At 41.3% G+C, this 25,643-nt stretch overlaps 2 protein-coding genes across 2 annotated transcripts in view; one reads left to right on the top strand and one right to left on the bottom strand.

Annotated features, from left to right (window-relative positions):
- LOC124511172 (zinc finger protein 585A) overlaps positions 1 to 25,643 on the top strand; it is a 333,171-nt gene that overhangs the window by 143,712 nt on the left and 163,816 nt on the right. The gene's annotated exons all lie outside the window — the stretch shown is intronic.
- LOC124511191 (zinc finger protein 383-like) overlaps positions 1 to 25,643 on the bottom strand; it is a 94,075-nt gene that overhangs the window by 3,234 nt on the left and 65,198 nt on the right. The gene's annotated exons all lie outside the window — the stretch shown is intronic.

Genomic DNA, 25,643 nt, shown 5'->3' with positions numbered 1-25,643 from the left:
GAGGGAGTGAGGGAGAGAGGGAAAGAGGGAGAGAGTGAGGGAGGGAGGGAGAGAGAGAGGGAGGGAGAAAGGAAGAAAAAGAAGGAAGGAAAGAAGGAAAGAAAGAAAGAAAGAAAGAAAGAAAGAAAGAAAGAAAGAAAGAGGAAGGAAGGATAAAAGAAAAAGAAAGAAAGAAAGAAAGAAAGAAAGAAAGAAAGAAAGAAAAGAAAAGAAAAAAAAGAAAGAAGAGAGAAGGAAGGGGAGGGGCAAGGGAGGGGAAGGGGAGGGGCAAGGGAGGAGAGGAGAGAAGAGAGGAGGAAAGGGAAGGGGAAAGGAAAGGAAAGAAAGAAAAGCAAGCCAACCAACCAACCAATGGGGCACATAACTTGGAAAGCTTAAAATATTTACTAATGTAGCCCCTTACAGAAAAAGTTTTTGACCCTTGTTCTATGGCAATGTGGAAAACTCATACTAAAAACTTATTTTCACAATACCTGACAGACTACAAAGTTTAATTCCAGAAATCAATCAAAAACCTACAATAACTTGAGAAGTGTTTATTCACGAAAAATACTGAACTCCAGATAAGAAAAGTGGGAATCTGCAGCATTGTTGCCTGGAGCTGCTCTCACCCTTCCAATCCCCCAGCTTGGTTGGTGTGGTCGTTATACTAGGACAGGCCATAGAATGATCAGTGCTGCTGCTGCCAGAGGGGCAGTCACTTGATTTGAGCGGGAGGTGAAAAACCAATGCCCAGTGGAACTGTCCATAAATGTGATCTAGGTGGTAAATGAACACGGAAGGCCACCAGGGACTGCTGTCTGAGGTTCAGTCTTGGTTGGGAACAACAACAAAAAAGACTGGTAGACCATCCAGAAATGTAGCAAGGGAAACCTGAAAATGAGAGAGCCAGGGAAGGGCTTGATAAACTCTCCACACAATCCTGGCTGACTGAAAGGCTGTTTGCAAAAGCAGGGAAGATTGATGTGATTGATGCACATAACCCTCCTGATAGAGAGGCTACAACCAAGTAAAGAGGAAAACATCAGAGGGGTCAGTGGAAAGTAAAAGGCCAGAAAAGGCTTGAAAACTATCTGAACTTTGAGCTCCCTACCCCACACACTCATCCAGTGGCAGAGGCAGGAAGCCTTACTGGCCCAAAGTCTTTGAACACAACCTATTTCTAATGTCACAGTTCACTAAGCTCTGCAGACACAAGGTTGAAAACAGGAAGCCAGGATTAAAAATAAACACAAGAATAAAATAACAAATCACACAGAAACATCATCTTCACAGAAAAAGCATATTCCCTGTATTAAGGTTAGAAACGTTTCTAAACCAAAAACAGCAACAACATCTAGGCAGGAAACATGAGATACCAGAAGGGATACAATGCAGTATCTAAAATATCCAGTTTTCAAAGAAACAGGAAAGAGTGACCTATGTGGAGGAAAAAATGTAGCCAACAGAAACTTTGCTGGGTGGCCCAGATGTTGATGTACGAGGGAAAAAGAGCATTCAAGGCTGGTATTATGAATATAATTAAAGAACTAAAAGAAAAAGTGTGTAAAAACTTAAAGGAAAGTATGACCACTTAAGAAATAGAAAATCTCGGGGCGCCTGGGTGGCGCAGTCGGTTAAGCGTCCGACTTCAGCCAGGTCACGATCTCGCGGTCCGTGAGTTCGAGCCCCGCGTCGGGCTCTGGGCTGATGGCTCAGAGCCTGGAGCCTGTTTCCGATGCTGTGTCTCCCTCTCTCTCTGCCCCTCCCCCGTTCATGCTCTGTCTCTCTCTGTCCCAAAAATAAATAAAACGTTGAAAAAAAAAAAAAAGTTTAAAAGAAAATCTCAATAAAGAATAAAAACTATTAAAAAGGAGTAAAAGGAAATTCTGGAATTAAAAAGTCAAATAACTGAAATTACAAAATTACTAGAGAGATCCAACAGCATATTTGAGTTGGTAACAGAAACAATGAAGTTGAAGATAAATCTATAGAAATTACCTAAACTGAAGAACAGGTGAAAGAAAGATCGAAGAAAAGCAAAGAGCCCCAGAAACCTGTGGGACACCATCGAATAAACCAATCTATGTGCAACGAGGACACATGAAGGAGACAACAGAGAGAAAGAACAGGAAAAAAATGTCCAAAGAAATAGTAACTAAAAAGTCTGAAATTTGATGAAAAACATTAATCTGCAAATCCAAGAAGCTCAACAAACCCCAAGAAAAACATAAAGTCCTAGAGAGACCATCATAGCCAGATTGTTGACTATCAGAAAAAAAAGACAAAGAGAAAATCTTAAAACCAGTAAAAGGAAAATGATTCAACATGCACAGGAAGAAACAGTATGATTAGTGCTAACTTCTCATCAGAAGTAATGGAGACCAAAAAGCAGTGGAGTGATTTATTCAAAGTGCTGAAATAAAGGTTAAAAAGTTAACAAGGAAGGGGACACCTGGGTGGCTCAGTTGGTTAAGCTTCCAATTTCTGCTCAGGCCATGATCTCATGGTTCATAAGTTCGAGCCTGCATTGGGCTCTGAGCTAACAGTATAGGGGCCTGCTTGGGATTCTTTCTCTCCCTCTCTCTCTGCCCCTACCCCACGTGCATGTATGTGCACACTCTCTATCAAAATAAATTAAAAAAAAAAAAAAAAAAAGAAAAGCTAGCCAGGGAGAATTCTATTCTTACAAGAGTATCCCTCAAAAATGAAATTGATAGGGGTGCCTGGGTGGCTCAGTGGGTTCAGTGTCCGACTTCAGCTTAGGTCATGACTTCACGGTTCATGAGTTCAACTCCTGCATCGGACTCTGTGCTGACAGCTGGGAGCCTGGAGCCTGCTTCGGATTCTGTGTCTCCCTCTCTCTCTGCCCCTCCCCCACTCATGTGCATGCTCGCTCTCTCTCTCTCTTAAAAATAAAATTTAAATTTAAAAAAAAGAAAAAAATTGATACAAAGATATTCACAGATTAAAAAGTACTCAGAAAGTATCTATTGCTGGCAAATGTGCCTTACAAGAAATACTAAGTAAGTCCTCCAGGCTGAAAAGAAATGACACCAGACACTAACTCAAATCCGCAGGAACAAATGAGGACCATCAACACTGGTAAATATGTAAGTGAATATAAAAGACTATGTCTGTATATTTTTCTCTTTTCTTCTCTTAACTTCTCTAAAGTGCCTAAGATTATCATAAAAGGCCTATAACACCATATTGTGGGCTTTATAAAATATCTATTTTACTGAAACTATTAACTAGATTGTGATAGATTAGATGCATATTTTAATTCCTAGAGCTGCACTAAGAAAATAACTGCAAAAACTCCATATTTGTGCCAAAAGGAAGGGAGAAGAATAAAAAAAACCATGAGACATATAAAAAACAAATAGCTAAATGGCAGACTTAATGCAATCAATAATTGTATTAAATATGAACAAACCGAACACTCCAAACAAAAGGCAAAAAAGTTCTTAGTTACACCACCAAAAGCACAATCCATTTAAAAACTGGACATCACTAAAGTGTAAAACTTATGCTTGAAAAGACACCATTGGGGTGCCTGGGTGGCTCAGTCGGTTGCTCAAGTCATGATTGGACTCAGGTCATGATCTCATGGTTTGTGAGTTCGAGCCCCATGTCGGGCTCTGTGCTGACAGCTCAGAGCCTGGAGCTTGCTTCGGATTCTGTGTCTCCCTCTCTCTCTCTGCCCCTCCCCCACTCATGCTCTGTCTCTGTCTCAGAAATAAATAAACATTAAAAAAAATTTTTTTTTAAAAGAAAGAAAAGAAGATGGCGGCGTAGGAGGACGCTGGGCTCACCGCGCGTCCTGCTGATCACTTAGATTCCACCTACACCTGCCTAAATAACCCAGAAAACCGCCAGAGGATTAGCAGAACGGAGTCACCGGACCCAAGTGCAGACGAGAGGCCCACGGAAGAGGGTAGGAAGGGCGGCGAGGCGGTGCGCGCTCCACCTACTGGCGGGAGGGAGCCAGGGCGGAGGGGCGGCTCGCCGGCCAAGCAGAGCCCCCGAGTCCGGCTTGCAAAAGCGGAGGGGCCTGACGGACTGTGTTCCGACAGCAAGCGCGACTTAGCGTCTGGGAGGTCATAAGTTAACAGCTCTGCTCGGAAAGCGGGAAGGCTGGAGGACAAAGGGAGGGTGAGCTGCGGAGCCCCCGGACGACAGAGCTCAGTTTGGCGGGGAACAAAGGTGCTCGCCAGCGCCATCTCCCCCGCCCATCCCCCAGCCAAAATCCCAAAGGGAACCGGTTCCGGCCAGGGAAATTGCTGGCTCTACGCAAACACCCAACTCTGTGCTTCTGCGGAGCCAAACCTCCGGCAGCGGATCTGACTCCCTCCAGCTGCCACAGGGCCCCTCCTGAAGTGGATCACCTAAGGAGAAGCGAGCTAAGCCTGCCCCCCCTGCCGCCGTGCACCTTGCCTACCCACCCCAGCTAATACGCCAGAACCCCAGCACCACAAGCCTGGCAGTGTGCAAGTAGCCCAGACGGGCCACACCACCCCACAGGGAATCCCGCCCCTAGGAGAGGGGAAGAGAAGGCACACACCAGTCTGACTGTGGCCCCAGCGGTGGGCTGGGGGCAGACATCAGGACTGACTGCGGCCCCGCCTACCAACTCCAGTTATACACCACAGCACAGGGGAAGTGCCCTGCAGGTCCTCACCACACCAGGGACTATCCAAAATGACCAAGTGGAAGAATTCCCCTCAGAAGAATCTCCAGGAAATAACAACAGCTAATGAGCTGATCAAAAAGGATTTAAATAATATAACAGAAAGTGAATTTAGAATAATAGTCATAAAATTAATCGCTGGGCTGGAAAACAGTATACAGGACAGCAGAGAATCTCTTGCTACAGAGATCAAGGGACTAAGGAACAGTCACGAGGAGCTGAAAAACGCTTTAAAGGAAATGCAAAACAAAATGCAAACCACCACGGCTCGGATGGAAGAGGCAGAGGAGAGAATAGGTGAACTAGAAGATAAAGTTATGGAAAAAGAGGAAGCTGAGAAAAAGAGAGATAAAAAAATCCAGGAGTATGAGGGGAAAATTAGAGAACTAAGTGATACACTAAAAAGAAATAATATACGCATAATTGGTATCCCAGAGGAGGAAGAGAGAGGGAAAGGTGCTGAAGGGGTACTTGAAGAAATAATAGCTGAGAACTTCCCTGAACTGGGGAAGGAAAAAGGCATTGAAATCCAAGAGGCACAGAGAACTCCCTTCAGACGTAACTTGAATCGATCTTCTGCACGACATATCATAGTGAAACTGGCAAAACACAAGGATAAAGAGAAAATTCTGAAAGCAGCAAGGGGTAAACGTGCCCTCACATATAAAGGGAGACCTATAAGACTCGTGACTGATCTCTCTTTTGAAACTTGGCAGGCCAGAAAGAATTGGCACGAGATTTTCAGTGTGCTAGACAGAAAAAATATGCAGCCGAGAATCCTTTATCCAGCAAGTCTGTCATTTAGAATAGAAGGAGAGATAAAGGTCTTCCCAAACAAACAAAAACTGAAGGAATTTGTCACCACTAAACCAGCCCTACAAGAGATCCTAAGGGGGACCCTGTGAGACAAAGTACCAGAGACATCACTACAAGCATAAAACATACAGACATCACAATGACTCTAAACCCGTATCTTTCTATAATAACACTGAATGTAAATGGATTAAATGCACCAACCAAAAGACATAGGGTATCAGAATGGATAAAAAAACAAGACCCATCTATTTGCTGTCTACAAGAGACTCATTTTAGACCTGAGGACACCTTTAGATTCAGAGTGAGGGGATGGAGAACTATTTATCATGCTACTGGAAGCCAAAAGAAAGCTGGAGTAGCCATACTTATATCAGACAAACTAGACTTTAAATTAAAGGCTGTAACAAGAGATGAAGAAGGACATTATATAATAGTTACAGGGTCTATCCATCAGGAAGAGCTAACAATTATAAATGTCTATGCGCCGAATACTGGAGCCCCCAAATATATAAAACAATTACTCATAAACATAAGCAACCTTATTGATAAGAATGTGGTAATTGCAGGGGACTTTAACACCCCACTTACAGAAATGGATAGATCATCTAGACACACGGTCAATAAAGAAACAAGGGCCCTGAATGAGACACTGGATCAGATGGACTTGACAGATATATTTAGAACTCTGCATCCCAAAGCAACAGAATATACTTTCTTCTCGAGTGCACATGGAACATTCTCCAAGATAGATCATATACTGGGTCACAAAACAGCCCTTCATAAGTTTACAAGAATTGAAATTATACCATGCATACTTTCAGACCACAATGCTATGAAGCCTGAAATCAACCACAGGAAAAAGTCTGGAAAGCCTCCAAAAGCATGGAGGTTAAAGAACACCCTACTAACGAATGAGTGGGTCAACCAGGCAATTAGAGAAGAAATCAAAAAATACATGGAAACAAACGAAAATGAAAATACAACAATCCAAACGTTTTGGGATGCAGCGAAGGCAGTCCTGAGAGGAAAATACATTGCAATCCAGGCCTATCTCAAGAAACAAGAAAAATCCCAAATACAAAATCTAACAGCACACCTAAAGGAAATAGAAGCAGAACAGCAAAGGCAGCCTAAACCCAGCAGAAGAAGAGAAATAATAAAGATCAGAGCAGAAATAAACAATATAGAATCTAAAAAAACTGTAGAGCAGATCAATGAAACCAAGAGTTGGTTTTTTGAAAAAATAAACAAAATTGACAAACCGCTAGCCAGGCTTCTCAAAAAGAAAAGGGAGATGACCCAAATAGATAAAATCATGAATGAAAATGGAATTATTACAACCAATCCCTCAGAGATACAAACAATTATCAGGGAATACTATGAAAAATTATATGCCAACAAACTGGACAACCTGGAAGAAATGGACAAATTCCTGAACACCCACACTCTTCCAAAACTCAATCAGGAGGAAATAGAAAGCTTGAACAGACTCATAACCAGCGAAGAAATTGAATCGGTTATCAAAAATCTCCCAACAAATAAGAGTCCAGGACCAGACGGCTTCCCAGGGGAGTTCTACCAGACGTTTAAAGCAGAGATAATACCTATCCTTCTCAAGCTATTCCAAGAAATAGAAAGGGAAGGAAAACTTCCAGACTCATTCTATGAAGCCAGTATTACTTTGATTCCTAAACCAGACAGAGACCCAGTAAAAAAAGAGAACTACAGGCCAATATCCCTGTTGAATATGGATGTAAAAATTCTCAATAAGATACTAGCAAATCGAATTCAACAGCATATAAAAAGAATTATTCACCATGATCAAGTGGGATTCATTCCTGGGATGCAGGGCTGGTTCAACATTCGCAAATCAATCAACGTGATACATCACATTAACAAAAAAAAAGAGAAGAACCATATGATCCTGTCAATCGATGCAGAAAAGGCCTTTGACAAAATCCAGCACCCTTTCTTAATAAAAACTCTTGAGAAAGTCGGGATAGAAGGAACATACTTAAAGATCATAAAAGCCATTTATGAAAAGCCCACAGCTAACATCATCCTCAACGGGGAAAAACTGAGAGCTTTTTCCCTGAGATCAGGAACACGACAGGGATGCCCACTCTCACCGCTGTTGTTTAACACAGTGCTGGAAGTTCTAGCATCAGCAATCAGACAACAAAAGGAAATCAAAGGCATCCAAATTGGCAAAGATGAAGTCAAGCTTTCGCTTTTTGCAGATGACATGATATTATACATGGAAAATCCGATAGACTCCACCAAAAGTCTGCTAGAACTGATACATGAATTCAGCAAAGTTGCAGGATACAAAATCAATGTACAGAAATCAGTTGCATTCTTATACACTAACAATGAAGCAACAGAAAGACAAATAAAGAAACTGATCCCATTCACAATTGCACCAAGAAGCATAAAATACCTAGGAATAAATCTAACCAAAGATGTAAAGGATCTGTATGCTGAAAACTATAGAAAGCTTATGAAGGTAATTGAAGAAGATTTAAAGAAATGGAAAGACATTCCCTGCTCATGGATTGGAAAAATAAATATTGTCAAAATGTCAATACTACCCAAAGCTATCTACACATTCAATGCAATCCCAATCAAAATTGCACCAGCATTCTTCTCGAAATTAGAACAAGCAATCCTAAAATTCATATGGAACCACAAAAGGCCCCGAATAGCCAAAGGAATTTTGAAGAAGAAGACCAAAGCAGGAGGCATCACAATCCCAGACTTTAACCTCTACTACAAAGCTGTCATCATCAAGACAGCATGGTATTGGCACAAAAACAGACACACAGACCAATGGAATAGAATAGAAACCCCAGAACTAGACCCACAAACGTATGGCCAACTCATCTTTGACAAAGCAGGAAAGAACATCCAATGGAAAAAAGACAGCCTCTTTAACAAATGGTGCTGGGAGAACTGGACAGCAACATGCAGAAGGTTGAAACTAGACCACTTTCTCACACCATTTACAAAAATAAACTCAAAATGGATAAAGGACCTAAATGTGAGACAGGAAACCATCAAAACCTTAGAGGAGAAAGCAGGAAAAGACCTCTCTGACCTCAGCCGTAGCAATCTCTTACTCGACACATCCCCAAAGGCAAGGGAATTAAAAGCAAAAGTGAATTACTGGGACCTTATGAAGATAAAAAGCTTCTGCACAGCAAAGGAAACAATCAACAAAACTAAAAGGCAACCAACGGAATGGGAAAAGATAGTTGCAAATGACATATCGGACAAAGGGCTAGTATCTAAAATCTATAAAGAGCTCACCAAACTCCACACCCGAAAAACAAATAACCCAGTGAAGAAATGGGCAGAAAACATGAATAGACACTTCTCTAAAGAAGACATCCAGATGGCCAACAGGCACATGAAAAGATGTTCAGCGTCGCTCCTTATCAGGGAAATACAAATCAAAACCACACTCAGGTATCACCTCACGCCAGTCAGAGTGGCCAAAATGAACAAATCAGGAGACTATAGATGCTGGAGAGGATGTGGAGAAACGGGAACCCTCTTGCACTGTTGGTGGGAATGCAAATTGGTGCAGCCGCTCTGGAAAGCAGTGTGGAGGTTCCTCAGAAAATTAAAAATAGACCTACCCTATGACCCAGCAATAGCACTGCTAGGAATTTATCCAAGGGATACAGGAGTACTGATGCATAGGGGCACTTGTACCCCAATGTTCATAGCAGCACTCTCAACAATAGCCAAATTATGGAAAGAGCCTAAATGTCCATCAACTGATGAATGGATAAAGAAATTGTGGTATATATACACAATGGAATACTACGTGGCAATGAGAAAAAATGAAATATGGCCTTTTGTAGCAACGTGGATGGAACTGGAGAGTGTAATGCTAAGTGAAATAAGCCATACAGAGAAAGACAGATACCATATGGTTTCACTCTTATGTGGATCCTGAGAAACTTAACAGGAACCCATGGGGGAGGGGAAGGAAAAAAAAAAAAAGAGGTTAGAGTGGGAGAGAGCCAAAGCATAAGAGACTGTTAAAAACTGAGAACAAACTGAGGGTTGATGGGGGGTGGGAGGGAGGGGAGGGTGGGTGATGGGTATTGAGGAGGGCACCTTTTGGGATGAGCACTGGGTGTTGTATGGAAACCAATTTGTCAATAAATTTCATATATATAAAAAAAAAAAAAAAAAAAAAAAAGAAAGAAAGAAAAGACACCATTAAAGAGAGTGAAAAGCCAAGCCACAAACTTGTCTTCTGAAACTTCATTTTATAGAGTGGAAAGTATGTGAAAATCGTATATCTGCTTTAGGACTGTGTCTAAAATATATGAACAACTCTTACAAGTGAAAAAGACAAAACAATCCAATTGAAAAATGGGCAAAAGAACTGAATAGCTATTTCATTAAAGAAGATATGTAATGGTTCTAAGCACATGAAAAGATCAACATCATCAGTACTAGGGAAATGCAAATTAAAACCACAGTGAAATACCACTACACATCCACCAGAATGTTTATAATCACAATTAGAGACAATTCCAAGTGCTGACAAGGATGCAGAGAAAGTGAAACTCTAACATCCTGCTAACAGAAAATGTAAAAATAGAAAACGGAAATGTAACACAGAAATGCTAATAGAAATGTACAGCCACTTTGGAAAACAATTTGCAGCTTCTTAAAAAGTTAAATGTGGGGGCGCCTGGGTGGCGCAGTCGGTTAAGCGTCCGACTTCAGCCAGGTCACGATCTCACCGTCCGTGAGTTTGAGCCCCGCGTCGGGCTCTGGGCTGATGGCTCGGAGCCTGGAGCCTGTTTCCGATTCTGTGTCTCCCTCTCTCTCTGCCCCTCCCCCATTCATGCTCTGTCTCTCTCTGTCCCAAAAATAAATAAAAACGTTGAAAAAAAAATTAAAAAAAAAAAAAAGTTAAATGTGAACAAAGCATACAATCCAGAAATTTTATAGCTACTTATCTACCCCAAAATGAAAATGTATGCCCACATCGAGACTGGTACATGATTGTTCTTAGCAGCACTATTCACAATAGCCAGAAGTAGACACCACCCATATATCCATCAACCTGTGAATGGGTAAACAAAATTGCTCTATTCACACAATGGAATATTATATGGAAATAAAAAGGAATGGATTACTGATACATGCCACAACCCGGATGAACTCAAAAACATTATGCCAGATACAAAAAGCTATATGTTTTATGATACCATTTATAGAAAAAGTCCAGAAACAGCAAATCTAGAGAGACAGCATATCAGTGGTTCCCTAGGAGGAACCACTGGAAGAATAGATGCAAATGGGCAAAAAGGAACTTTTTGGAACAATGGACTATTCTAAAGTTAAATGGAAGAAATGATCATACAACAATAAACGTTTACCAAAAATAATGCAACTTACAATAAGTAGATTTTATGGTATATAAATTATATCTCAATGAAGTTTAAAAAAAAACAGGAACTGTAAGACTGTGTATTTCTAAAATGTCAGTGTCCAAAAGACAGGAAAGGTTACTGAAATGATCTGTATTAAGGGAGATTAAATAGACATGACATGTCAATGTGCTACCTAAACCTGGATTGGATGTTCTGGAGAGTAAAAAAAGATATTACTGCGTCTACTGACAAAATTATAATATGAGAAGTAGATATTAGATAACATTACTGTATCAAAGTTAAATTTATTGACGTTGATAACTACCATGGTTATATGACAACATTGCCCTCCTTAAAAAAATCTTTTAACAAAATGCACATATGAACCTACATGCACACATATATATACATAAATATATCCACATACATCTGGAGAGGGGAGAAGGCGATGGGAGAACAAGTACATAAGATAGCACATAAGCAAATGTAAAATATTAATAGGTAATTTTATGATGCTATTTTATAATAACATATATGCCATATATATTTACACATATGTGTGTGTAGAGGATATAAGGTATTCTTTGTACTAATTTTATTTTTTAATTTTTATTTAATTTTTGAGAGAGAGAGAGAGAGAGAGTGGCAGAGAGAGAGGGAAACAAAGAATCCTAAGCAGGCTCTGCACTATCAGCAAGCCCGATGTGGGGCTCGATCTCACAAGCTGTGAGACCATGACTTGAGCCGAAATCAAGAGTTGGATACTTAGCCAACTGAGTCACACAGGTGCCCCTGTACTAATTTTATTTTTGCAAATTTTCTGTAATTTTGAAGTAATTTCCAAATCTCAAGTCCAAAATATATATATTGAATTGGTCACAAGAATCCCCTACAGAAAACAATGATGAAACTGGATAAATACAAGAAATAATTACTTAAAGTCACTGGAAAACACTCAAAAGCAACCAGAAACTGGTGGAGGAGAGAGTTTACACTAAAAAAGCAATGGAAAGGGAAGGGTAAGAATTTCGTTTGTGAGTTTCTTGCTAAAGAGCACTCCTGACACACACAACCACAGCAGTGGAGAAATAGTGATGAAACACCAAAGCCTTATGGGCTCAAGGTACCAGAGGTAAGGATTCAGAGGTGGAACAGAAGCTGCAAATATGTGTTAGGGATACAAGGACATCTACAGTCTTAAATCCTTATACCAGACAAGAAGGAAGGCTGAAACGTAATAATGTTAAGCATCTATCTCAAAAACAGAAAAAGAATAATAAAATAAGCCCAAAGTAAGAAGAGAAAGGAAATATTAAACAGAAGTTCAGACATAAAACATACAATAGACATGATCAACAAAGACAAAAAGAACAACAACAACAAAAGGCAAAATAAACAGGTAAAACAGTTGTCTACGTATGAAACTCCAAAGAATATACACAGGACAAATTATTGAATTAATTAAACCACTCAACAAGGCCACTGGGTATATGATCATTATGATGAAATGAATTTTAGTTACATATTTTAACAAAGAAATTATACAAATTTAGTTTGTAAAAATATAACTCTCCAAAAAAATAAGCCTATGTATAAATTTAAAGATGTACATTTACAGAAAGTTATAAAACCTACCAAAAGGTAGCAATAAAGATGTATTAATAAATAAGTGAAGGAATACACCACACTAAGAGATTTAATATTGTAAAAGAGGTCAATTTTCTCCAAATTAATATATTAATACATGTATATTAATTAATATATAAATTCAATGCAACTACAACAAAATCCTGACAGGATACTTCATGAAATCTGACAAGTTGATTGTAAAAGTTCAATGGGTAAAGCTACAAAGACACGTGAAGAATAAGATGGGAGGACTTAAACTACCAAACACTAAGACTTACTGTAAAGCTGTAGGAAATGAGGGGCGCCTGGGTGGCTGAGTTGGTTGAACATTTGACTCTTGATTTTGGCTCAGGTCATGATCTCATGTCGGACTCCAGGCTGACAGTGACAGTACAGAGCCTGCTCGTGATTCTTTCTCTCCCTCTCTCTCTCTGCCCCTCCCCTGCACACTCTCTAAGTAAATAAATAAATAAACTTAAAAAAAAAAAGTACCTTTACAAAATCTGAATCTGATTAAAGTCTGCAGTTTATTTAATAGTACTGTACCAATGTCAACTTCTTGGGTTTTGAAATTGGAGAAAGCTGAGAGAAGAGTAGATGGGAACTTTCTGCATTATTTTTAGATTGAGACTTCTATTATTTCAAAATTAAACAGCTTTTTGAAAAGCATATAGGCAGCCCACAGACTGGAAGAAGATGGACATAGTACATTTAACAAAGGATTCATTTCCAGGATTTATTTAAATACTTTTGCCAATGGACAAGAAAGAGAAAAGCAGGCAAAAGATTTGAACAGGCAATTCACAGAATTCAATGCTAATCAACCTATGAACGTTTGAAAAGATGCTCAACTCCGTGCTAAGCAAATTAAAACTAGTGTGAGAGGCCATTTCATACCCAAAGGATGGTCAAAAACTAAAACCTTTTGTCATGGCAACCCTGCAGACGAATGAAACAATTGTTGAGGGCCAGTTGGCATTGCCTAGGCCAGATGGACAAGTGCACACTCTTTGACTCAGCTACTCTATTCCTGGGCACATATCTTAAAGACACAAATGCTTCTATGCCCAAGGACACCTGTATGATAATGTTTATAGTTGCATTCTTTAATAGCCAAAATTGGTAAAACCACAGATGTCCAACAAAAGAAAATGGATAAATGAATTTTGTATTTTAATTATGCATAGACTACAATAAACACGATATAGTAGTGCAAATGAATGAACCAGAACAACCTATATCAACATGGATGAATCTTATAAACTCAGTGTCAGTGAAGAGAGCAAACTACAGAAGGATATACATATTATGATGACGTTAATGTAAAGTTTAAAAATATGCCAAACAACTATAGATAGTTGAGGGATTCATATTTATGAAGCAAAACAAAAAGCCATGCATAAAATTATAAATCCCTAATTTTGAAAAAACACTACTCTTTGGGCAGAGGTGTGGGAAGGTATAGGGTAGAATCTGGGAAAGGGAAATAGGAACTTAAATTGTTTAGGTAATGTTTTATTTTTTAAGCGAGGATGTTGGCTCATGGGAACTTAATCTTCATTACTGAGTAATGCATTTTTTAAACTATGGGAATTGGACATGTAGAGATAATCGATTATGTTTCGCCTAAGAGAAACTGGAAAGTATCTGAAGAGTAGCAGACTTCATATCCATGGGGCAGGTACAGTTTTTAAGATCACGATGAGAGAAAGAAGCCCACGCATGAGGAAAGACTAAACATGATGAAGAAGGCAAGCCAAGTAAGAGGAAGGGAGGCTTCCTGGTAGAGGAAAGAGACAAGGAAACCAAGAAAGTCCCTCCCTCAACTGAAAATGATATTCTGGAAGGGAACTCATGCCAGGCAGACTTACCAACGACCTAGGAGACCCGAGAAGAGCTTCTTTCCTGTACCTGAGAGATGCGTCCTCCTTCCCTATCTGTCAAGCTGCAGATGGTCCCATCTTCCCTGTGTCATACTTACCTGGACAGAGGACCAGCGGACATCGTTTCTCCTCAATCCAGGGCTCTTCTCCTTGCTCCAGCTGAGAAATGAGTTTTGGTTTGGAAAATGGAATTTCTGTTCATAGGGGGAAAAAAACAAACAAGGAGATTTTTGGTTATGGGCTCAAGGGGCCATTCCAGAACTCAGAGCCAAAATGGGGAGGGAAACCCAAAGGGTGGTACAAAGGACCTATAACAGTGAACTCTCAGGGTGCCTGGGTGGCTCAGTTGTTTGAGCATCGAACTTCGGCTCAGGTCACGATCTCACGGTTCCTGAGTTCAAGCCCCACATTGGGCTTTGCACTGACAGCCTGGTTGGGATTCTCTGTCTCCCTCTCTCTGCCCCTCCCCTGCTTCCCCTCTCTCAAAAATAAACAAACATTAAAAAAACCCATTAAAAAAATAGTGAACTCTCTACAGAAGAAGAGTTGAGTAAGTAAAGGTGACTCTAATCAGAAAATCAGCGTATTAATACTTGGTGAATGAAAATCTCCTAGGTTTCAAACAAGGTAAAGTAAAAAGAGAGGAGAGCCCCCAGACTTGAGAAAGAGGACTGGAAACACAGTATTATATGCAACATGAGTAAATCCGCCTGTTTCTAATTCTAATAAATCCAGATTTACCCTGAGGGAAAATGTAAATTATTGTTTTTAAGCCCAACCCTAGGCCAGTTGCTTCACGGTAGGCTTTCCTCATGGTGTGTAGAAAATACTCTGTGGGACAGATTTTAAGTGCTAAGGGAAGCCATCCTTACCTAGTGAGACCAGGTGGTTGTAGGTCTCCAGCATCACTTCCCTGTGCAGGGTCCTCTGGGCAGGGCTCAGCAAACTCCATTCCTCTCGGGTGAAGTCCACAGCCACATCCCTGAATGCCACGAATGCCTTTAACACAAAACACACTGCTGCTCATCCAGGAGTTCGCCTTGCTCACAACTCAGGATGAGGAATGAAAAGGCTTCCCTGTGGGAGGCAGAGATTTCTAAACCCTACTTTGTAAATGAAGGGTAACAGGATATGCCACTACGCCATTTTGACGTAAGTATTATTTTTTATTAATGTTTATTTATTTATTTTTTTTTTTAATTTTTTTTTCAACGTTTATTTATTTTTGGGACAGAGAGAGACAGAGCATGAATGGGGGAGGGGCAGAGAGAGAGGGAGACACAGAATCGGAAACAGGCTCCAGGCTCTGAGCCATCAGCCCAGAGCCTGACGCGGGGCTCGAACTCACGGACCGCGAGATCGTGACCTGGCTGAAGTCGGACGCTTAACCGACTGCGCCACCCAGGCGCCCCTATTAATGTTTATTTTTGAGAGAGAGGGAGACAGAGTGTGAGCAGAGGGGCAGAGAGAGAAGGAGACAGAATCTGAAGCAGGCTCCAGACTCCAAGCTGTCAGCACAGAGCCGGATGCATGGCTCAAACCCACTGTGAGATCGTGACTTGAGCCGAAGTCGGGTGCTCAACCGACTGAGCCACCCAGGAGCCCCTGAGATAAGTATTATTTTGAGCTGAAGGAAACTGAGCAGAAGCAGATACAAGAAAAGCTCTCTGCACTCCTCCTATCTGCCTAAAAGAAGAACATAAATTTGTGAGGGCATTCCCCTCCCTCCCCCCAACCAGGAAGACTAGAAGTTAGTCACTGGAAACAATTTATCAGCCAGGAGATGGCACCAGAGGAATTTATACAACAAACCTTACTAACTAGCCCCTACCTTCCATCAGTTCTCCCATGTATTTACCTCCCCACAACTTGCCACTTTGGAAACTCAAAATCCTTTTCCTTTGTCTTGTCACATCTCTAAAAAGTTACTGTTCTTTTGTTAAGATGCTATATGAGCCCAAGTTCTAACCACCCCTTTGAGTTACTCAACACTGAATATTCCCATGTGTAGGTATGAGGTACATATTAATAAACTTCCGTTTTTCTCTTGTTAATCTTTTTGTCAGTGTAATTTACAAGGCCCTGGCCAATGAACTCAAAACAGGTAGAGGAACACTGATTTTTTTTTCTTCCCCTATATGACCTTAGTGCCAAGGGTTAAAAGACCATTATTCTGGGGACACCTGGGTGGCTCAGTTAAGCTTCTGACTCTAGATTTTGGCTCAGGTCATGATCTCACGGTTTGTGAATTCGAGCTCCACATCAGGCTCTGCACTAACAGTGTGGAGCCTGCTTGGGATTCTCTCTCTCTCCCTCTTTCTCTGTTCCTCGCCTGCTTGTGCTCTCTCTCAAAATAAATAAATAAAAGACCATTATTCTCCTATCTTTATCCAGCGGGCACCATTTGTGCACCTATTACTGCCAACATCTTAGACTAGCTGCTATGGGGAATAAAAGCAAAACACAAGTCCCTTCACATTGGGAGCTTTAAATCTAGGTAGAAAGAAGAGGAAGCCATCACAGGCACAAACTTAAACAATAAAAAATAATCATCTTACTGAGTTTGAAGGATATTAGAGACTACTTGATCTAAGCATTTATGTTCTACCTGCTTGAAGCAGCTGAGTGTCTTGAGGGGGTGAATACCAACCAACAGGGGTATTGGTTGGGTATTTGTAGCAGGACCCATCCCTCCCTCTCCCTCACACTGCCACTGCCCTGATGTGGCCTGAAGAGTGCAAGTGGGTGGTTGGGAAGACTGTGGACTCAGATCACACTGTCCCCAACTAGATTTGGAACTCACCTGTCCCCAACTAGAGTACTCTTCAGCCAATTAGTTAACCTATCAGCACTTCCGTTTCCTCTGTGAACCAAGAAAAACAGCATTTATCTTACTGGATTATGCTGAGGATCAGAGAAGTTGGTAAATGTAAGGATTCAAGACAAATGTCTGCTGCACACAGTGAGTGCTCAGAGTGGAATTCAGAGTGCTCAGAATTCTATGAAAATTCTTCCTTCTCATTCAGGTTCTTATCCCCCTCTCCTGCTTTAATGTATCCCCTTCACTCTAGATAATGCACATGTTACTCATATTTATTTTCTGACTCTGTGCTAGACTCTAAGTTCCATATGCATTGTTCACAGGGCTATTGCCCTGGTGCCCAGAACAGAGCCTGCAAACACTAAGCAGTCAAATATTTTTAGATGACTGAATGTGCATTTATTATTATTATTCCCTGAACAAAGTTTCAAATGGCCTTCTACTACCTAGAACGCTGTACTTTGGAAGGTGGGAATATATAATGGCCCTTGGCATGAAAGTACTGGTGAGGTGTCTTGGCTTGGAGGTGTGCAGAAACCAAGCTCCAAGGAGCCTAGGTATCCAGTTCTGAGATTCTTCCTACCCCATCAGTTTTTCTGTCTTTTAAAAAATGGCAAGGGATGCCTGAGTGGCTCAGTGAGTTAAGCATCCAACTTTGGCTCGGGGCATGAGTCTCCCATCAGGCTCTCTGTTGTCAGCTCAAGCTGGCTTTGGATCCTTTGTCTCCCTCTCTCTCTGCCCCACCCCCATCAGCGCTCACGCTCTCTCTCTAAAAGAAATATTTATTTATTATTATTATTTAAAAATTTTAAAAATGTTTATTCATTTTTGAGAGAGAGAAACCAAGCACAAGCAGAGGAGGGGCATAGAGAAAGGGAGACATAGAATCCGAAGCAGGCTCCAGGCTCAGAGCTGTCAGCACAGAGCCCGACATGGGGCTTGAGCCCATAGACCATGAGATCCTGACCCGAGCTGAAGTCAGATGCTTTATCAACTGAGCCACCCAGGCGCCCCTAAAATAAATATTTAAAAGAGGGCAAAACCTGCAGTCCACAGATAGGGTTAGTTTGAGCCATACAAAGCATTGAAAGTTTTATTTATATCACTTACATAATGGATGATTTCACATGAAAATACCAACTTATGAGTCCTGTTAAAAAAAAATCCATAAATCTGACTACTCTGGGCTTTGCACTGCTGCAGGGCCACAGTTGGCTGAACGTGACTCACACTGGGGGTCCATTACCCTAGGCATGTTATTGGCAGGTTGCTGCAACTCCTACCTTATCTGTTTCATTTAGCTACCTGCTTGTTCCCTTTGGTGATTTGACTTTGCATCCTTTCTCAGAACATCATCACTCCTTGAGGGATGATGCTGTGTCTCTCCCCTCTCAGGGGACCCTTCCCCAAATTTCTTGTCCCCTATCAGTGCAACTGTTCTATACTGGTTGTAGAATGGCTTTAAGACAGGACCCCACTTTGTCCCCCGCCTACAGTAATCCCAGAACCAGCCCTCCACCAAACTAATGATTATAAATAAAACACAGGATGAATGAGAGCTATGGTTCTTACCCCTCATCCCTAGCTCTTCCTTCCTTCATTCCCTCCCTCCCTTCTTCCTTTCTTCCCTCCTTCCTCCCTTTCTCCCTCTCTCTCCTTCGCTCCCTCCTTTCCTTGCCCTTCCTCCCTTCCTTCCTTCCTTCCTTCCTTCCTTCCTTCCTTCCTTCCTTCAGAGTGTGAGTAAGGGGAGGGTGGCAGAGGGAAAGAGAGAGAGAATCTTAAGCAGGCTCCATGCTCAGCATGGAGCCCAATGTGGGACTTGATCCCAAGACCCTGGGACCATGAACTGAGCCCAAATCAAGAGTCAGACCCTCAACCGATTGACTCACCCAGTTCCATAGGGGTGCCTAAGTAAGGGCACCTGGGTGGCTCAGTCAGTTAAGTGTCTGACTCTTGGTTTTGGCTCAGGTCTCATGATCTCAAGGTTCATGAGTTCGAGTTTCACTGTCAGGCTCTGTGCTGGTGTTATGGAGCCTGCTTAGGATCATCTCTCTCAGCTCCTCCCCTGCTCTCTCTCTCTCTCAAATGGATAAACTTAAAAATGAATGAATGAATGAATGAATAAAGGATCCTAAGTACAGCCATGGCTTAAAATCACTGGGTCAGAGGAATCTCAGGATAGAGAGATGAGACCAGGTTTTATGAGAGGAAGGTATGATTTTGGTCTTAAAGGGCACACAGTATTTTGAAGGGTCAAAGAGAAAGAACAGAGGTGGGCACTCCAGAAAAGACATATAGGATGGGAGGAAATAAAGAATGAAAAGTGACTAGCTATGGGGCTCCTGGGTGGCTCAGTCAGTTGAGCATCTGACTTCGGATGAGGTCATGATCTCGCAGTTCACAAGTTCGAGCCCCACATTGGGCTCTGTGCTGACAGCGCAGAGCCTGGAGCCTGCTTCGGATCCTGTGTTTCTGTCTCTCTCTCTGCCCCTCACCTGCTCACGCTCTGTCTCTGTCTCTCTCTCAAAAATAAATTTAAAACAAAAATTAAAGAAAAAAAAGAAAAGTGGCTAGCTGGAAAAGACAGTAGGTAGTTTGTAACAGACTACAGAGGGTTTGAAAGGCCAAAGGAATATAAAATCCTATCCTGTACTGTGCATTTAAGGTAGTATTTGAGTAATACCCTTGAACTGATGGTAGAGGAGTGTACATGTGGATAGACAGGTGGTAACGTACATTTAGCAAAATACTATTGAATCTAGAGGTGCCTAGGTGGCTCAGTCGGTTAAGCATCCAACTTCGGCTCAGGTCACGATCTCATGGTTCATGAGTTCGAGCCCCATGTCAGGCTCTGTGCTGAAAGCTCAGAACCTGGATCCTGCTTGGGATTCTGTGTCTCCCTCTCTCTCTGCCCTTCCCCCATTCACGCTCTGTCTTTCTGTGTCTCTCAAAAATGAAACATTAAAAAAAAATACTATTGAATGTAGGTGGTGGGTGTGTGAGTCAATGTTAAAGTCTTTGTATTTTTTCTGTAGATTTGAAACTTTTCATAATTAAATATTGGAAAGAAAAAGACTACTCACTCCTTCAGATACCTGCCTAGTCCTTCTGGTGATTCGATTTTACAGCCCCTTCTTAGAATGAACACACACACACACACACACACGCACATACACACACAAATACTTTGAAATCTCTGACAAAGTAGCTACACTGGAGACCAACTCACATTTTTTTCAACAAGTTTAACACAACTGGTATTCCTGCAACCCTGGAAAAATTCATGATTTCTCTGTCGGAGAACCATACACATAGGGAGTGTGCTAACTCTAAATGGATGACATTCCATGACCTATTCCAAACCTCTCTCACTGGCTAGCAACCAGTGGGCAGCGTGGGGCACTAAAGCCAAATCAAGGGGAGGCCAGACTGGTGTAAAAGCAATCTGTCCCTTTGTCAGCTGGAAAATGGATCTGAGGCTGATGCTACCTGACAAGACACAAGTAGCCTGCTGCTGGATCCTAGCAGAAGACTTCATTTTTCAGATGGAGTGACAGGGAGTCCATCCTTTTTGTGATGCTCACAAAGGTGGGCACAGATGACCCAACTGAGGCAGTAGAGATAAGTGCACTGGCTTTAAGTGTGGTCCCTGAACCCACAGCACCAGCACCCCTGAGGAAGTTGTTAGAAATACAAATTTCTAGGCCCCATCAGAACCACTGAATCAAAAATTCTAGGGTGTGGGGCCCAGCAATCTGCTTTCACAAGTCTTTTCAGTGATTCTGATTCACAGAAAAGTTTGAGAAATAGTAGCTACAAGCACACTTTGGAGACAACCATGTTTAAATGACAGCCCTCCTTCTCCCATGACTTTGTACCAGCAACATGACATTTCTGTGTCTCAATTTTCTAAAAATGGGTATTTGAATAATATTACTTTTAGGGTTGTTGTGAAGTTTAAAGTTGCTATTAATAAACAGCCTATGACTGTGAGGGGAACCAGCCTGGATGAGGCTGACACTGTGAGCAGAGTCGATGAGAGGAATGAAAGACTCCTAGTCCTTGATAAGCTTATGAACCAAGAGAACCAACCCCTCCAAGTGTACCCTGGCTCTGAACTTTCTTTTTATTTTTTATTTTGAGAGAGAGAGGGAGAGAGAGAGTGTGTGCAAGTGCATGAGCGGGGGAGGAGCAGAGAGAGACAGGGTGAGAGAGACAATCTTAAGCAGGCTCCATGCTCAGTGCAGAGCCCGATGGGGCTGGATTGCACAACCCTGGGATCATGACCTGAGCCAAAATCAAGTGTCAGAGGTTCAAACAATTGAGCCACCCAGGCGCCCCTGGACTTTTTTTTTTTTTTTCTAATGTTTATTTATTTTTGAGGGAGAGAAAGAGACAGACAGAGCACGAGTGGGAGAGGGCAGAGAGAGAGGGAGGGAGACACAGAATCTGAAGCAGGCTCCAGGCTCTGAGCTGTCAGCACAAAGCCTGACACAGGGCTTGAACTCACAGACTGTGAGATCATGACCTGAGCCAAATTCGGACACTTAACTGACTGAGCCACCCAGGCGCCCCTACCCCTGGGTTTTATTTTAGGTGGCCTCAGTTACTGTTTAGAATAGCTAAGTAGGGTTTCCTGTTGCCTAGAGCCAAAAAGGTATAACATCTTATCTTGTATGGATGGCCCCCTACTCACTCATACCTCTCTTTTTCTACCCTTTATGCATTTTCCGCCTGAACTAGTTCTAGGCTTGGCCATGTGACATGCTTTAGCCAATGAGACATTAGCAAACACGATGTAAGTAGAGGTTTGAAAAACATCTGGGTTCAGGGTTGGCTTTGTTTCTCTCTCTGCAGTAAACCTTGAGGCTACCATGTAAATAAACTGAGCTTGCCTGCTAATGAGACCATAGAGAGAACCAAGAACTCAGGTACCTCAGCTTGTCAACCACCAGACTGGAAGGCCATTCAGCTCTAGCTGAGCAGCCGGCTGACCACAGCCACATAAGTAAGGCCAGGTAAATCAATAGAAGAGCCACTCATCTGTGCCAAGCCTAATGGCTGACCCACAGAATTGTGAGCTAACAAATGATTTTTTCTTTTAAGCCCGACAGAAATGAAGAAATGAAGAACCAATAGATAGAAATGAACTACCATAACAAATACCGAAAACACATGGCATTAGGTTTGGGAACAGGAACAACAGAGGCTATTAGTAGGGCCACCTGGGTGGCTCAGTTGGTTAAGCATCTGACTTCAGCTCAGGTCATGATCTCATGGTTCCTGAGTTTGAGAGCCCCGTGTCAGGATCTGTGCTGACAGCTCGGAGCCTGGAGCCCACTTCGGAATCTGTGACTCCCTCTCTCTCTGCCCCTCCCCCGCTCATGCTCGGTCTCTCTCTTTCAAAAAATAAATAAACATTAAAAAAAATTGTTTTTAAAGCTTCTGCACAGCAAAGGAAACAATCAGCAAAACTAAAAGGCAACTGACAGAATAGGAGAAGATATTTGCAAATGACATATCAGATAAAGGGTTAGTACCCAAAATCTATAAAGAACTTCTCAAACTCAACACCCAAAAAACAAATAATCCAGTGAAGAAATGGGCAAAAGACACGAATAGACACTTCTCCAAAGAAGACATCCAGATGGCCAACCGACACGTGAAAAAATGCTCAACATCACTCATCATCTGGGAAATACAAATCAAAACCACAGATACCACCTCACACCTGTCAGAATGGCTAACATTAACAACTCAGGCAACAACAGATGTTGGCGAGGATGCGGAGAAAGAGGATCTCTTTTGCACTGCTGGTGGGAATGCAAGCTGGTGCAGCCACTCTGGAAAACAGTATGGAGGCTCCTCAAAAAACTAAAAATAGAACTACCCTACGACCCAGCAATTGCACTACTAGGCATTTATCCAAGGGATACAGGTATGCTGTTTCGAAGGGGCACACGTGCCCCAATGTTTATAGCAGCACTGTCAACAATAGCCAAAGTATGGAAAGGGCCCAAATGGCCATCGATGGATGAATGGATAAAGAAGATGTGGTATATATACACACAATGGAGTATTACTTGGCAATCAAAAGGAAGGAATCTACTGAAATCATTGTTGCACTATATGCTAACTAATTTGGATGTAAATTAAAAAAATAAAATTAAAAAAAAATTTTTAATATAAAAAAACAGGCTATTAGCAAAAGTTGGAAAAGTAGTAAACAAACTGTTAGTGCAGACTAGAAACGTGGCGAGGAAACCACTATGGCGGCTTGAGAAAGGGAATGCATTCTACATGCTGGCAAAAATGTTACCTGTGCTAGTTTGGAAAATAGAAGAAAACACTTCATGATTTTCAGATCTGGCTAAAGAGATCTCTGGGAACCCCGTTAAAGGCTTCCGTTGGATGCTCCTAGCTACATACGATAACCTATAGAAAGAGAAGAGCTAATGAAGCAACTAAGCAGTTTACAAGTTAACACAGAGAAAATACAGACCCGTGGGGAAAAAACAAGCTGAGCACCCTAATCAACTAGCCTGGTAATGGTCATGCATGGATGGTCTCCAGTCCCAAACTGCCCCCTGACTGCAGCAACATGAGCAAGCCCAGGTGAAACCTGCAAAACACCCATCTGTGTCCAGTTCAAAATGCTGACCTAGAAAACTGTGTGCGAATAAATTATTTTGTTTTAAGTCCATAAGCTTTGGGGTGGTCTGTTACGCAGCAAAGGCTCACTGATAAACTGATAAAGGAATGTCATGTTAGATGAAAAATACTTTACAATTAATATCATCCTTGACTTGCTGTGATGCTAATGCTGTCAGAAACTCCTTAGATTTGGCAAGGAATAGATTCAGTCCTCCTGTTTTTCTCTCACTCTGGAGCATGAAGTCATTACTTGGAAAAGAGGACAGATTCATCTGAATGACCTGAACAGTTATTTTTTTCCCTTTCTTCAGCCAAGTGCCTAAAAAATGAATTAATCTAAGTTAAAAGTATATATGATGGCTCCACTGTGTTGGCAATAAACACACTTACAGAATAATCAGAACATGTCAGAAAAGGACCACACATTTGAAATGAAGAGTGTCCTGAATATCTAAGACACTGTCATGAGCCACTGAAGGAGGATTTCTGAACAGAAAACTGATGTTACCATAATGTTTGGGGAAAATGAAAATCATAGAAACACGTAGTGGGTAGCAGGACTATATCAACACGCAGAAACAAATTGGGACACGATTATGAACATTCACATTAGAAAAAAGATCTGCACTGGCAGGTCTACCCTGGGGATGTAAAACTACACAGTATAACAATAAAAACAAAAACAAGAAAACTGCACAACATGAAGCAGACATCGTGATGGAAGAAGGGGGCCTCAAAAATGGAAGAAATAATCCACAGTATCAAATGTTTTAGAACAGGCAAAGTTCCAAAGCTCCAACTGGTGTGAGTCCCTACTGCTTCAAAACAGTCATTTCCATTTACCTTATCATATTCCTGTTATGAGAGTAAATACAAATCTATAAAAAGAATTGCATGCACAAGATTGATCATAGAAGCAAAATTTACAATAATTAAAATAACTGCGAACAAGTTAAATGTTCCCCCAAAGTGGACGGAACCCTCTTATACTGTTGGTGGGAAAGCAAGCTGGTGCAGCCATTGTGGAAGACAATATGGAGGTTCCTCAAAAAGTTAAAATAGGAACTATCATGCCATCCATTAATCACACTACTGAGTATTTACCCAAAACAAAACAAAACAAAATAAAACAAAACAAAAACATGAACTCAAAGGAATACAAACACTCCTATGTTTATAGCAGCATTATTTACAAGAGCCAAATAATGGAAGCAGCCCAAGTATCCATCATAGATGAATGGATAAAGAAAATGTGGTATAAATATATAATGGAATATTATTCAGCCATAAAAAAGAATGAAATCGCACCATTTGCAACAACATGGATGGAACTAGAGCGTATAATGCTAAGCAAAATAAGTCAGTCAGAGAAAGACAAATACTGTATGATTCACTCATATGTGGAATTTAAGAAACTAAACAAACAGGCAAAGGAGAGAGAGAGAGAGAGAAACCGAGAAACAGAATCTTAACTACTGAGAACAGACTGATAATTACCAAAGGGGAGGTGGGTGGCAGGATGGGTAAACTAGGTGATGGAGATTAAGGACTGCACTGGTGATGAGCACTGGGTGATGTATGGAATTGTTAAACCTCTATATTGTACACCTGAAACTAAGGTAACACTGTATGTTAACTATACTGCAATTAAAAAAAATAATAAAAACATTCCCCCAACTTGGTTAATAGTGGATGGATTCATCCACTCATTGCACTATTATATAAATCACATCCAGTGGGATAAGTGTTGGTAACCCTAACCCTCC

The sequence above is a fragment of the Lynx rufus genome, unplaced genomic scaffold (genome assembly GCF_022079265.1).
Source record: "Lynx rufus isolate CCGP_SWC_20201006 ecotype Redwood Valley unplaced genomic scaffold, mLynRuf1.p SCAF_16, whole genome shotgun sequence".
Lineage (NCBI taxonomy): Eukaryota > Metazoa > Chordata > Mammalia > Carnivora > Felidae > Lynx > Lynx rufus.
The sequence above is the reverse complement of the archived record's forward strand: the minus strand, read 5'-3'. Positions and strand labels throughout refer to the sequence as shown.